Raw genomic sequence first — 14,616 nt, forward strand, 5'->3', positions numbered from 1 at the left:
AAAAGACCAGCAATGACGTCCCTGTGCTTGACCCTCCCAAACTCAATGTAACATTTTCTCTCAAGTCAGCATGGACAGCACTTACTGACAAAACAGTGCACTTGGAGTGGCTGGGAAGAGCTAATTCCTTCTGTAGTTGTGGTGGTTGGAGAAGTTTTTCAGGCTGCTATCTGGGATCAGTAATAAATGATAGGCTAGTGATGTATGAACCATGTACAGAGAGAACTCTAAACGTTCTTGCTACAACTATTTTACCATTTATTGTATGGTAGAAATCTATATTTGTTATTTGATAATTTTTCTATTTTGCAATAAGCCTTTTCTTCAATAATGAGCTTAAAAGGTGTCTAAAAAATACCTAAGTGAATACTGAATTTCCATTTCTGTGTATAACCTGCACAAATTTTTTGTTGACATTTACTATCAATGCCATATCAAGATCAATAACCAGGCTGGGCGTGGTGGCTTACACCTGTAATCCCAGAACTTTGGGAAGCCAAGGCTGGTGGATCACTTGAGGTCAGGAATTCAAGACCAGCCTGGCAAACATGGTGAAATCCCACCTATACTAAAAATACAAAAATTAGCCAGGTGTGGTGGCAGGCGCCTGTAATCCCAGCTGCTCAGGAGGCTGAGGCAGGAGAATCACTTGAGCCCAGGAGGCAGAGGTTGCAGTAAGCCAAGATCACGCCACTGCAATCCAGCCTGGGTGACAGGGCGAGATTCTGTCTCATAAAATAAAAAGATCAATAACCACAGGAAATCCAGTAGACATAAATTTTCTGTAGAAGTATCTGCATCTACTTCAAAACTTACCAATTACCTTAAATAAACATTACCCAGAGGCCGGGCACAGTGACTCATGCCTGTAATCCCAGCACTTTGGGAGGCTGAGGTGGGTGGATCACTTGAGGTCAGAAGTTCAAGACTAGCCTGGCCAACATGGTGAAATCCCATCTCTACCAAAAATACAAAAATTACCTGGGCGTGGTGGCGGGTGCCTGTAATCCCAGCTATTTGGGAGGCTGAGGCAGGAGAACCACTTGAACCCAGGAGGCAGAGGTTGCAGTGAGCTGAGATCGTGCCACTGCACTCCAGCCTGGGTGACAGAGCAAAACTCTGTCTCAAAAAAAAAAAAAAAAATTACCCAGAGACAATGATTTAATTAATACAATTAATACAGAAGGTACACTTACAAATCACTCTGTGAAGCAAGACTTTTTACTTAAATAAATTGACTGTTTTTAATTAATTTCACTCATCTTCTCATCTTCAATTCAGAGTTTTCTTATGCCCATACAAAAAGTGAAGCCATGGCTCTTAATATGCAGACTAGACTAGATATATGTGACTACATAGAACTTCCAGTTACGTGATGCCAATTTTATCAGTAACATCTTCAGATTCAAATAGAAAAACTGACTTCATTAATTTTGGTAAGTTTCAAATTTTTCACTCAATTCTTTTAATCAGTGTTGAAGTAAAACAATCTGATATTTTAATGTTACTAGGAAATTAGTTTAAAAGTTCAACAATTCTGGGACCTGTCGGGGAAGCACTGCGGGGACGGAAAGCGTTAGGAAAAAGATCTAATGCATGCTGGCCTTAATACCTAGGTGATGGGTTGATTTGTGCAGCAAACCATCATGGCACATGTTTATCTATGCAACAAACCTGCACATTCTGCACATGTACCCAGGAACTTAAAAAAAAATTTTTTTAAGTTCAATAATTAAAATTGTATTTGTGATAATACAAAGTTTGGTGGAGCAGAGCATTGTAATACAAAAATGTATTTAATGAATTAGGAAATCAGTGGAGGATAAATGTACTTGGAATTGGATGTAGTGTACATATAATTCATAATAATGTCCAAGCAAGCTGTTTTATTCTACCAACTAAAATAGAAGATGTAGTTGTCAAATTTTAACAAGTTTTGAGTAACTAACCTACAAAATTGCTGTGATAAAGTAGATGTTGAATCTAAAAAGCACTTTGGCTCACACCTGCAATCTCAGCACTTTGGGAGGCTTAACTGGGAGGAACGCTTGAGGCCAGCCTGGGCAACATAGCAAGACTTCATCTATATAAAAGAAATTTTTTTTTAATTAGCTAGCGTGGTGGCAGGCATCTGTAGTCCTAGCTAATTAGGAGGCTTAGGCAGGAGAATCACGTGAGCCCAGGACTTCAAGGCAGCAGAGAGCTATGATTGCACCACTGCATTCCAGCCTGGGCAACGGAGAGAGACTCTGTCTCAAAAAATAATAATAATAAATTTTTAAAAAGCACTTCAGCATGGCAGGTTTTGCCCATCATCCTTTTTAGAAATGTTTAAGCCTTTGAAAATCAACCTATCCTAGCATGGCACATGTATACATATGTAACTAACCTGCACATTGTGCACATGTACCCTAAAACTTAAGGTATAATAATAATAAATAAATAAAAAAGAAAATCAACCTATCCTATACTGAAATTTTTGATAAATGAAGCCTCTAAATTTTGGTAGTATTTTATTGATTGATTGATTGATTGATTGAGAAGGAGTTTCACTCTTGTTGCCCAGGCTGGAGTCCAAGGGGGTGATCTCAGTTCACTGCAACCTCCGCCTCCCGCGTTCAAGTGATTCTCCTGCCTCAGCCTCCTGAGTAGCTGAGATTACAGACGTCCACCACAACGCCCAGCTAATTTTTTGTATTTTTAGTAGAGATGAGGTTTCACCATGTTGGCCAGGCTGGTCTCAAACTCCTAACCTCAGATGAGCCACTTGCACCCAGTTGATAGTATTTTATTTAAAATCAATTGGGAACCTTTCATCTGAGCATTGAAAGAATAGAATGATAAGAAACTTCGACCAGGCGCAGTGGCTCATGTCTGTGATCCCAAGCACTTTGAAAGGCCACGGCAGGTGGATCACGAGGTCAGGAGTTCGAGACCAGCCTGGCCAATATGGTGAAACCTTGTCTCTACTAAAAATAAAAAAATTAGCTGGGCATGGTGGTGGGTGTCTGTAATCCCAGCTACTTAGGAGGCTGAGGCAGGAGAATTGCTTGAACCCAGGAGGTGGAGGTTGGAGTGAGCCGAGATTGCCACATTGCACTCCAGCCTGGGTGACAGAGTGAGAATCCGACTCTGAAAAAAAAAAAAAGAGAGAGAAACATCAGGCCAGGCGCAGTGGCTCAGGCTTGTAATCCCAGCACTTCAGGAGGCCAAGGCAGGCAGATCACTTGAGGTCAGGAGTTCAAGACCAGCCTGGCCGACATAGTGAAACCCAGTCTTTCCTAAAAATACAAAAATTAGCCAGGCACAGTGGCAGGCACCTGTAATCCCAGCTACTCAGGAGGCTGAGGCAGGAGAATTGCTTCAACCTGGGAGGTGGAGTTTGCAGTGAGCCAATACCATGCCACTGCATTCCAGCCTGGGTGACAGAGTGAGACTCCATCTAAAAAAAAAAAAAAGAAAGAAAGAAAGAAACTTCAGTTTATGAAGCCCTTACTGAGTTGCAAAGTGTTGAGAGCAATACTTGCAAACAGGAAGACATTAGACTTGATCCCTACCAGGGAAAGTTTGAACAAATAATGATAAATCACTCTGAAATACCTTGGCTTATGGAAAAAATCTTGTAATGCAACTTTTTTTTTTTTTTTTTTTTTTGAGACAGGTCTTACTCTGTCACCAGGCAGGGGTGCAGTGGCACGATCTCGGCTCACTGCAGCCTCAACCTCCTAGACTCAGGTGATTTTCCCACCTCAGCCTCCAGGGTAGCTGAGGCCACAGGCAGGCACCACCACACCCAGCTAACTTTTTGTATTTATTGTAGACATGGGGTTTTGCTATGTTGCCCAGGCTGGTCTTGAACTCCTGGGTTCAAGCAATCCTCCCACCTCAGCCTCTCAAAGCAATGAATTTTCATTTTTAATTGGATAAATGTATATTCTGGCCAGGCGTGGTGGCTCACGCCTGTAATCCCCACACTTTGGGAGGCCGAGGCTGGCAGATCACCTGAGGTCAGGAGTTTGAGACAGCCTGGCTAACATGGCGAAACCTCGTCTCTCCTAAAAGTACAAAAATTAGCTGGGTGTGGTGGCGCATGCCTGTAATCCCAGCTACTCCGGAGGCTGAGGGAGGAGAATCGTTGACCCTGAGAGGCAGAGGTTGCAATGAGCTGAAATGGCAGCCACTGCACTCCAGCCTGGGTGAGAGAGTAAGACTCTGTCTCAAAAAAAAAATATATTCTGTACTGGAATGGAGTGAAATTGAGAGGACTTACTATTTTGTAGCATATAAATTTGATGAAACAGGCTGGGTGGGGTGGCTCACGCCTGTGATCCCAGCACTTTGGGAGGCCAGGGCAGGTGGATCACTTGAGGTCAGGAGTTTGAGACCAGCCTGGCCAACATGGCAAAACCCCGTCTCTACTAAAAATACAAAAAAATTAGCTGGGCATGGTGGCGGGTGCCTGTAGTTCCAGTTACTCAGGAGGCTGAGGCAGGAGAATCACTTGAACATGGGAGGCAGGGGTTGCAGTGAACTAAGATCCTGCCACTGTACTCCAGCCTGGGCGGACACAGTGAGACTCTGGCTCAAAAAAAAAAAAAAAGGAAAAAAAAAAATACAAGTTACATTTCTGCAAGAGAAAAAAAAAGTTTCATTTTCCATTTGTGCATTGCTAGTGGATAAAATAGGTAATGCATGCACATTGTACAAATTCTAGTGACCCAAGGTTTTTTTAAAGAAACAATTTTCTTGTAAAAACATTTGTTGCCAATTTACTTTGAATTTACTTCAACATACCCAGTTGAAAGTGGGGCAAAATGAATGAGAATATAAAATAAAGTAAAAGAGGCCATGAGATATTATTGTAGCTGAGTGATGCCAGGTTCATTGCACTATTTGTTTTAATTTCATATGAGCTTAAAGTTTTTGAGAAGAGAAAGTTTAAAAACAAAAAAAAACAAAATCATATGCTGTATCAGTCAACATTCATTCAGGTTCCAGAAAATACAATGTTTTTTTGTTTTGATACAGGGTCTCACTCTGTCGCTCAGGCTGGTCTCAAACTCCTGGGCTCAAGGGATCCTCCTACCACCACTTCTGCCTCCCTAAGTGCTGGAATTACACACATGAGCCACTGTGCCCAGCCCATCACTTATCTGAACAGAGACAATATAAGATATCATTAACTGGGTATAATATTGTTAACTACTAGGGCCGGGCGCAGTGGCTCACACCTGTAATCCCAGCACTTTGGGAAGCCAAGGCGAGTGGATCATGAGGTCAGCAGTTCGAGACCAGCCTGGCCAACATGGTGAAACCCCGTCTCTACCACAAATACAAAAATTAGCTGGGCGTGGTGGTGGGCACCTGTAACCCCAGCCACTGGGGAGGCTGAGGCAGGAGAATCATTTGAACCCAGGAAGCAGAGGTTGCAGTCTGCTGAGATCTTGCCATTACACTCTAGCCTTGGCGACAGGGCGAGACTCTGTCTCAAAAAACAAACAAACAAACAAACAAAAATATATATATATAACTATATATAAAACTATATATATATATAACTATGTAACTATCTATACTATATATAACTATAGATACAACCATATATATATAGTTAACTACTAAAGGGTAAAAAGAGAACTCTAAGGTGTCATGGAGGTAGCAACTAGCAGCTACCTTGAAAAAATCAAAGGGAAAATCTTAGAAACCTAGAGAAAGGGACCTCTAGAGCTGCAACTCAAACCTCTGAGGAAGTAGCCGGCTGGTGCTGGGGGTTAGGGAAAACTAGGCTGGTTTTTCAAGAGTCTGAAAAACTGAGTCAGCTGCTGCTACCTAACGAACTGCTCCTGCCAGAGTGAAGTCCTGAATAAGTGACACTCAGAGACACAGAAAGTGGACCGGAGGGCGCCTTCAATCTTTCCATTTCCCTCTAGTTCCCCCTATTGGCAAAGCCTAGCAGGGACGCAAAGGCAAAGCAGAAGTGTTTTGCAGAGTCCCAGGCATCACAGCTGAGTATAGAAGGGTGGGTGCATCCTGACTGACCTCATTTAGAATTGGGCAGGCTTGGGCCAGGCACACTGGCTCACGCTTGTAATCCCAGCACTTTGGTAGGCCAAGGCGGGTGGATCACAAGGTCAGGAGATCGAGACCATCCTGGCTAACACGGTGAAACCCTGTCTCTACTAAAAATACAAAAAAAAAATTTGCCGGGTGTGGTGGCGGGCACCTTAGTCCCAGCTACTCCGGAGGCTGAGGCAGGAGAATGGCGTGAACCCGGGAGGCGGAGCTTGCAGTGAACCGAGATCGCGCCACTGCACTCCAGCCTGGGCGACAGAACGAGACTCCGTCTCCAAAAAAAAAAATAAAAATAAAGAAAAATTGGGCAGGTTCTGGCTCATGTGAGTAGCTGCCTTGCCACTGCAATCTGCCCTAAACCTTTCCAGGAATTTTTACAAAATAATAGTAATAATAATAATACAGTCATGTGCCACATAGGGCATTTATTTGTGGCCCTATAAGACTACAATGAAATTGAAAAATTCCTATTGCCTATATCACCATCTTAGCCATTATAACTTCTTAGTGCCAGGCATTACCCACGTTTCTGGTGATGCTTGTGTAAACAAACCTACTGGCTGCCAGTTGTATAAAAGTATAGCACTTGCAATTATGTACAATATATAATTGCTAATGATAATAAAAAACTATGTTACTGATACTTTTTTTTTTTTTTTGAGACGGAATCTTGCTCTGTGGCCCAGGATAGAGTGCAGTAGTGTGATCTCGGCTCACTGCAACCTCCACCTCCCAGGTCCAAGCGATTCTCCTGCCTCAGCCTCCTGAGTAGCTGGAATTACAGATGTGTGCCACCACACCCAGCTAATTTTTGTATTTTTAGAGAGACAGTGTTTCACCATGTTGGCCAGCTGGTCTCGAACTCCTGGCCTCAGGTGTCTGCCAGCCTCGGCCTCCCAAAGTGCTGGATTACAGGCATAAGCCACCGCGCCCAGCCGTTACTGGTACTTTTTATCAACATTTTATTTATTTCTTTATTTTTTTATTTTTTTTTTTTTGAGACAGAGTCTCACTCTGTCGCCCAGGCTGGAGTGCAGTGGCTCGATCTCAGCTCACTGCAACCTCCGCCCCAGGTTCAAGCGATTCTCCTGTCTCAGCCCCCCGAGTAGTTGGGACTACAGGCATCTGCCACCACGCCCGGCTAATTTTTGTATTTTTAGTAGAGACGGGGTTTCACCATGTTGGCCAGGCTGGTCTCAAGTTCCTGACCTCAAGTGATCAGCCCACCTCGGCATCCGAAAGTGCTGGGATTACAGGCGTGAGCCACCACGCCTGGCCCTTTATCGTTATTTTAGAGCGTACTCCTTCTACTCATAAAAAAGAACTGTAAAACAGTCTCAGGCAGGTCTTTCAGGAGGGATCCACAAGAAGGCATTGTTATCACAGGACATGACAGCTCCATATGTGTTAATGCCCTTGAAGACATTCCAGTGTGACAAGATGTGGAGCTGGAAGACAGTGATATTGATGATCCTCACCCTGTATAGACCAAGGCTAATATGTGTGTTTGTTTCTTCGTTTTTAACATACAAGTTTTTAAAAGTGAAAAAACAATTTTTTAAATCAAAAATAGACCAAGTGCCATGGCTCACGGGTCTGTAATCCCATGACTCTGGGAGGCAAAGCAGGGAAGGATCACTTAAGTCCAGGAGTTGGAGACCAGCCTGGGCAACACGGTGAAACCCCATCTCTACAAAAAATACAAAAATTTGCCGGGCCTCGTGATATGTGCCCATAGTCCCAGCTACTCAGGAGGCTGAGGTGAGAGAACCACCTGAGCCCAGGAAGCGAAGATTGCAGTGAGCTGAGATCGCGCCATTGCACTGCAGCCTGGGTGGCAGAGTAAAATCCCTTCTCAATAAAAAGCAAAAAGCTTACAGAATATGGATATGAAGAAATAAAATATTTTGTGCAGTCATACAGGGTATTTGTTTTAAGCTAAGTGTTTTACAAAAACTCAAAAAAATTTTTTTAATGTAAAGGTTTATAAAGTTAAAAAGTTACAGTAAGGTAAGGTTAACCTATTATTGAAGAAAAATATTTTTATAAATTTAGAGGAGCCTATGCACAGTGTTCATAGTCTCCAGTACTATAGAGTATAAAGTCCTAGGCCTTCACATTCATTCACCACCCCACTCACTGAATCATTCAAAGCAACTTCCAGTCCTGCAAGCTCCATTTATGTTAAGTGCCCTATACAGGTGTACTATTTTGTATCTTTTTTGGGGTTTTTGTTTGTTGGTTGGTTTGTTTGTTTTTTGAGACAGAGTTTCGCTCTTGTTGCTCAGGCTGGAGTGCAACGGCACGATCTCAGCTCACTGCAACCTCTGCCTTCCAGGTTCAAGCGATTCTCCTGCCTCAGCCTCCCCAGTAGCTGGGATTACAGGCACGTGCCACCACACCCAGCTAATTTTTGTATTTTTAGTAGAGATGGGGTTTCACCATGTTGGCCAGGCTAATCACGAACTCCTGACCTCAGGTGATCCGCCCGCCTCAGCTTCCCAAAGTGTTGGGATTATAGGCATGAGCCACCCCCGCCCAGCCTTGTATCTTTTATACTGTATTTTTACTGTTCCTTTTCTATGTTTAGGTATACAAATATTTACCATTATGTTACAGTAGTATTCAGCACTAGTAACATGCTGTACAGATTTGTAGCCTAGGAGCAACAGGCTATGCCATATAGCTAGGTGTCTAGTAGGCTATATATATCATCTAGGTTTGTGTAAGTACACTCTATAATGTGAGCACGATGATGAAATTTCCTAATGACACATTTCTCAGAAGGTATCCCCATCAGTAAGCAATGCATGACTGTACTTTAAAAAGGAGAATTTGGCTATCCTTTACAAGAGTAGCCAAAAGAGGCGGGGCGCGGTGGCTCACACCTGTAATCCCAGCACTTTGGGAGGCCGAGGCTGGTGGATCACGAGGTCAGGAGATCGAGACCATCCTGGCTAACACGGTGAAACCCCGTCTCTACTAAAAATACAAAAAAAATTAGCTGGGCATGGTAGCGGGGGCCTCTAGTCCCAGCTACTCGGGAGGCTGAGGCAGGAGAATGGCAGTGAACCTGGGAGGCGGAGCTTGCAGTGAGCCGAGTTCGAGCCACTGCACTCCAGCCTGGGCGACAGAGCGAGACTCCATCTCAAAAAAAAAAAAAAAGAGTAGCCAAAAGAAAATTTCTGTCTCTTACAGTCTTTGTGATATTTTGAAGAGCACTGCAGCATTAAAATGGAATTTAAAAGTGAACACAGGGATAAAAGCTCCTGCAATCTATGTATAGTAATCTTTAAGGCTGAAGTCTCTAAATGCTAACACACTTCACTGTATCAGCAACACCTCTGCAGAGGTGAAACTGATGGTTAAGGGCAAGGATGGGAGGAGTTTTTGTGTGTGTGTGTGTGTATGAGTCTTGCTCTCACTTAGGCTGGAAGGCAGTGGCACAATCACAGCTCATTGCATCCTTAAATTCCTGGGCTCAAGTGATCCTTCTCCCTCAGCCTCCTGAGTAGCTGGGACTACATGTGTACGCCACCATGCCTGGCTTATTTTTTTTATTTTTATTTTTTTGAGATGGAGTCTTCCCGTGTCGCCCAGGCTGGACTCCGCTCACCGCAATCTCCACCTCCCGGGTTCATGCCATTCTCCTGCCTCAGCCTCCCAAGTAGCTGGGACTACAGGCGCCCGCCACTATGCCCAGCTAATATTTTGTATTTTTATTAGAGACGGGGTTTCACCACGTTGGCCAGGATGGTCTCGATCTCCTGACCTCGTGATCTGCCCGCCTCGGCCTCCCAAAGTGCTGGGATTACAGGCATGAGCCACCACACCCGGCTTATTTTTTTTATTTTTCATAGAGATGTGGGTCTCACTATGTCACCCACACTGGTCTCGAACTCCTGGGCTCAAGCGATCCTCCTGCCTTAACCTCCCAAAGTGCTGAGATTACAGGCATGAGCCACTGCACCCAGGGGAGTCTTTTCACTGTATACCCTTTGTACCTTTTGAAATTTTGTATGTGTGAATATCTTGCCCATTCAAAAACTGACTACATTTTTGCAGAGAAAAATCATTGTCTTAGTTCAGGTTTCCCAGGAAACAAATGGGATTTGCTTTCAAGAGGTAATAGTATGGAATGCTCTTGGGGACATTACTATGAGAAAATAGAGGAAGTAGGATTAAGCAGAAGTTGAACTTCAATGCAGTTAGAGCAAGTCAAAACTAATCACACAAGAAACTCTGGAGCTGGAATGGCCCTTCAGAATTGTCTCAAATTAAGGCAAAAGAGCTAGGCACTATATCCTACATCCACCAGTCACTGGAGGTAGGCCCCCTGAAAAGGAGTGTAAACTTGGGTGATACAGCTTCCTTTGGCCAAGTCCAATTCCTCGGTAGAGATCCCTGAGTAATGATCAGTCAACACTTCCAGGAGCTAAATAAGTGCTCCAGTTTTTTTGTTTTTGTTTTTTTGAGACAGAGTCTTGCTCTGTTGCCCAGGCTGGAGTGCAGTGGCGCCATCTTGGCTCACTGCAACCTCCGCCTCCCAGGTTCAAGTGATTCTTCTGCCTCAGCCTCCCAGAGTAGCTGGGACTACAAGCGCGCGCCACTACACCCAGCTAATTTTTGTTTTAGTAGAGATGGGGTTTCACCATGTTGGCCAAGCTGGTCTGGAACTCCTGACCTCAGGTGATCTGCCTGCCTCAGCCTCCCAAAATGCTGAGATTACAGGGATGAGCTACCACACCTGGCCAAGTGCTCCAGTTTTATAAGGAATACGTGAGCTCTGGACTGTGCACTGCAGCATATACTATACCAGTGGTTCTTAAATTTCAGTATGCACCAGAATCCCCTGGAGCGCTTGTAGGTCCCACCCTCAGTGTCAGATTCAGCAGGTCTGGGATGGTGGTGAGAATACATTTCTAACAAGTTCCAAGTGATGCTGATGCTGGTGGTCTAAGGATCACACTTTGAAAACAATTATGCTATATATTACTGGGTTAAATCCAGCAACACTGAATAATTTTTTTTTAGAGATACAGTCTGGTTCTGTTGCCTGGCTGGTGAGCAGTGACACGATCATACATAGCTCACTGCAGCCTTGAACTCGTGGGCTCAAGTTCTCTGCCCACCTCAGCCTCTCAACTAGCTGGGATCACAGGCATGCACCACACACTCAGCTAATTTTTTTCTTTTAATTTTTGTAGAAGTGGAGTCTTGCCATGTTGCCCAGGCTGGTCTCAAACTCCTCTCCTGGTGACTCATGCCTTGGCCTCCCAAAGCTTCAGGATTACAGGCATGAGCCACCATCCCCAGCCCAAAGTTGAATAATTTGTCGATGTTTGTAGTTTATCATTTATAGATGCTAATACATAACATTTTCTGGTTAGACTGGTGTTCTTCATGAGCTCATCTTTGCCTTTTTTGTAACCCTAATTCACTAGAAACTAGATTTTACTAACACACTTGGTTTATAAAACTGTTAGTAGGCAGACTTTTTTCTGGCATCCATGTTTACAGTGATGATATATAATTTAGTGATGATATATAAATCAGTAAAAGGATTACTATTATCTACAATGAGAACCAGTTTTTTTCAACCTAACTCCATTTTCATCAAAATCTGAATCAATGACATGAAGGCTGAGGGGTAGAGTGGTGAGAAAATGATTTTCCTGTTAAGGAAGGAAGTTAACATTTATTGGATGTTATGTTCTAGGTACAGTGCTAGGTGCTTTCTCATACATTATTGGACACTTCTTTCAGCCCCCCTTCACAAGGGCAACTCTTCTTTTTTTTTTTTTTTTGAGATGGAATGGAGTCCTTGCTCTGTCGCCCAGGCTGAAGTGCAATGGCACAATCTTAGCTCACTACCGCCTCCGCTTCCCCGGCTCTCCTGGGCTCAGGTGATTTTCCTGCATCAGCCTCCTGAGTAGCTGGGAATAACAGGCATGCGCCACCACGCCTGGCTAATTTTTGCATTTTTAGTAGAGACAGGGTTTTGCCATGTTGGCCAGGCTGGTCTCAAACTCCTGACCTCAGATGATCCACCCACCTTGGCCTCCCAAATTGCTGGGATTACGGGAGTGAGCCACCGCGCCCAGCCTGCATGCTCTTTCTTTGTGGAACACCACCCACACCATCTAAACTACATTCCCTGTTTCTCTCTTAAAGCACCCTGTTCTTTTCCTTCAGCACACTTGAACTTATTATAATTCACATATGGTATTTGTTTATTTCTTTAACATCTGACTCCCGCTGCAGAGGACCATGAGGGCAAGGACAATGTCTATTTTGCTAATCACCAAATCCTCAGTACCTAGCACAGTGCCTGCAAACAGTAGGCACTGAGTGATTTGTTAAAGGAATAACTCACAGGCTTATGCCTTGGTACACTGGTAATGCCATCCACTGAGGCCAGAAACAGAGGAGAAGGAATTAACAATGGCTATTGCTACTGAAGTAATTCCACTCTTCTACCTAGTTTTGAGGCTTCTATTAATCTGGGCACATTGTTCCATTCCTTCCTATTTCACTGGACACCCTTCCTCACACTTGTCTGTACCTTCATCCGTATTTTTCCAAATTCATACTTAGAAGCTCACCCTCTTCCTCTTCTTGAATTTAAGTTACCTTTTTTTAAAGACTCACTTCCCCAAAGTTGCTTCTCCTGATTCAAACTTTGGAACAGCTATCATCAGCCTGGATATAAATTTCTAAAGTGCCAGCCTGGGAAATTATGAGAACAGAATCTCCACTAAGGCAGAAACTTGTTTTTTTCACTATTAACTCACCAACACCAAGAACACATTCTAGCACAGCCAATGCATCATACTGTGAAAAGAATGAAAGAATTTAAAGCTGGAATGAGTTGGAACAAATGTGAGCTGGTATCTTGGTTATCTACAGGCTATGCGGTCTCAGGCAAATGACTAAGTTCACCTAAGCCCATTTCTTCAGTTATGAAATGAAGCTGGCTCTCCCAGAAAGCTCATATTGTCCAGACTGTAATAGAGATGATCATGATAGGGTGATGGGCCTTTTTTAATTGCGGAAACAGGCCAGGCGCAGTGGCTCACGCCTGTAATCCCAGCACTTTAGGAGGCTGAGGCGAGAGGATCACTTGATGTCAGGAGTTCAAGACCAGCCTGGCCAACATGGTGAAACCCCATTTCTACTAAAAATACAAAAATTAACAGGGGATGGTGGTGGGAGCCTGTAGTCCCAGCTACCCAGGAGGCTGAGGCAAGAGAATCGCTTGAACTCAGGAGGCGGAGGTTGCAGTGAGCCCAGATCACACCACTGCACTCCATCCAGCCTGGGCAACAGAGTGAGACTTCATCTCAAAAAGTAAATAAATACATAAATAAATTGTGGAAACACTGCGGAAGAAAAACGATCGCTGGAGAGCCTGTGCACTCACATACATCCTTTAATGTTTACAACAGCTTCCGGGGGAAGGCGATTCCACTTTAGAGCTTTTCTTCCTTTCTAGCTGGGAGTTACCCTCCAAATTTTAACCTAATGATGTAAGCAAAATAAACACACTGAAGAGGCTGAGAAAAGCAAAACGGCTCACAACAGTCTGAGCTCTGTGAGGTCTGCAAAATGTATTAGGCCTAGAGGGACATGAGTATGGGACTTCGGTTATGCCCACCCCCTGCCCCCACATACACACATACCCAATCCCATGCATACCCAATTGTTTAAAGTCATTTCATTCCTGACTATCGGCTTCATCCATTACCTTTTTTTTTTTATTATTTTTTAGACAGGGTATATTCTGTCTCCCAAGCTGGAGTGCAGTGGTGCGATAATGACTCACTGCAGCCTCGACCTCCTGGGCTCAGGAGATCCTCCTGTCTCAGTCTTGACAGTAGCTGAGGCTACAGGTTCGCGCCACCAAGCTGGCCCCATTATCTTCGTGTTCTCAGAATTTGTAATACACACCGGGCGCGGTGGCTCACGCCTGTAAACCCAGTACTTTGGGAGGCAGAGGCGGGCAGATCATGTGAGGTCAGGAGTTCGAGACCAGGCTGACCAACACGGAGAAACCCCGTCTCTATTAAAAATACAAAAGTTAGCTGGGCATTGGGGCGCGCGCCTGTAGTCCCAGGACTCCGTCTCTAAAAAAGGAAAAAGAATTTGTCATACAAATAATATGTAGCCAATTGATAGCGTATGTTTTTGTTTGTTTGTTTTGAGACGATGTGTCGCCCAGCTGGAGTGCAGTGGCGCGATCTCAGCTCACTGCAACCTCCGCCTCCGGGGTTCAAACGATTCTCCCGCCTCAGCCTGCCGCGGACCTTGTCAGGGTCCGCGCTGAGAGGACGTCAGGGTAGTCAGTCCGCCAGAATACGGCTGAGCATGAGGCCTGCCTAACCTTGAAACCCAGCGCCCTCCTGATCCACACGTTCTAAGACGAATAAATCCTCACAGTCTTTGTGAAAACCCACCAGGAGAAGCACGTCCAACACTCTTTACCTCCTCAAGCAAGTCTCAAAAGCGGGAAAACCAACGCTGCGAATGGGCGGGAAAGCCACA

The sequence above is a fragment of the Pongo pygmaeus genome, chromosome 6 (assembly GCF_028885625.2).
Source record: "Pongo pygmaeus isolate AG05252 chromosome 6, NHGRI_mPonPyg2-v2.0_pri, whole genome shotgun sequence".
NCBI lineage: Eukaryota > Metazoa > Chordata > Mammalia > Primates > Hominidae > Pongo > Pongo pygmaeus.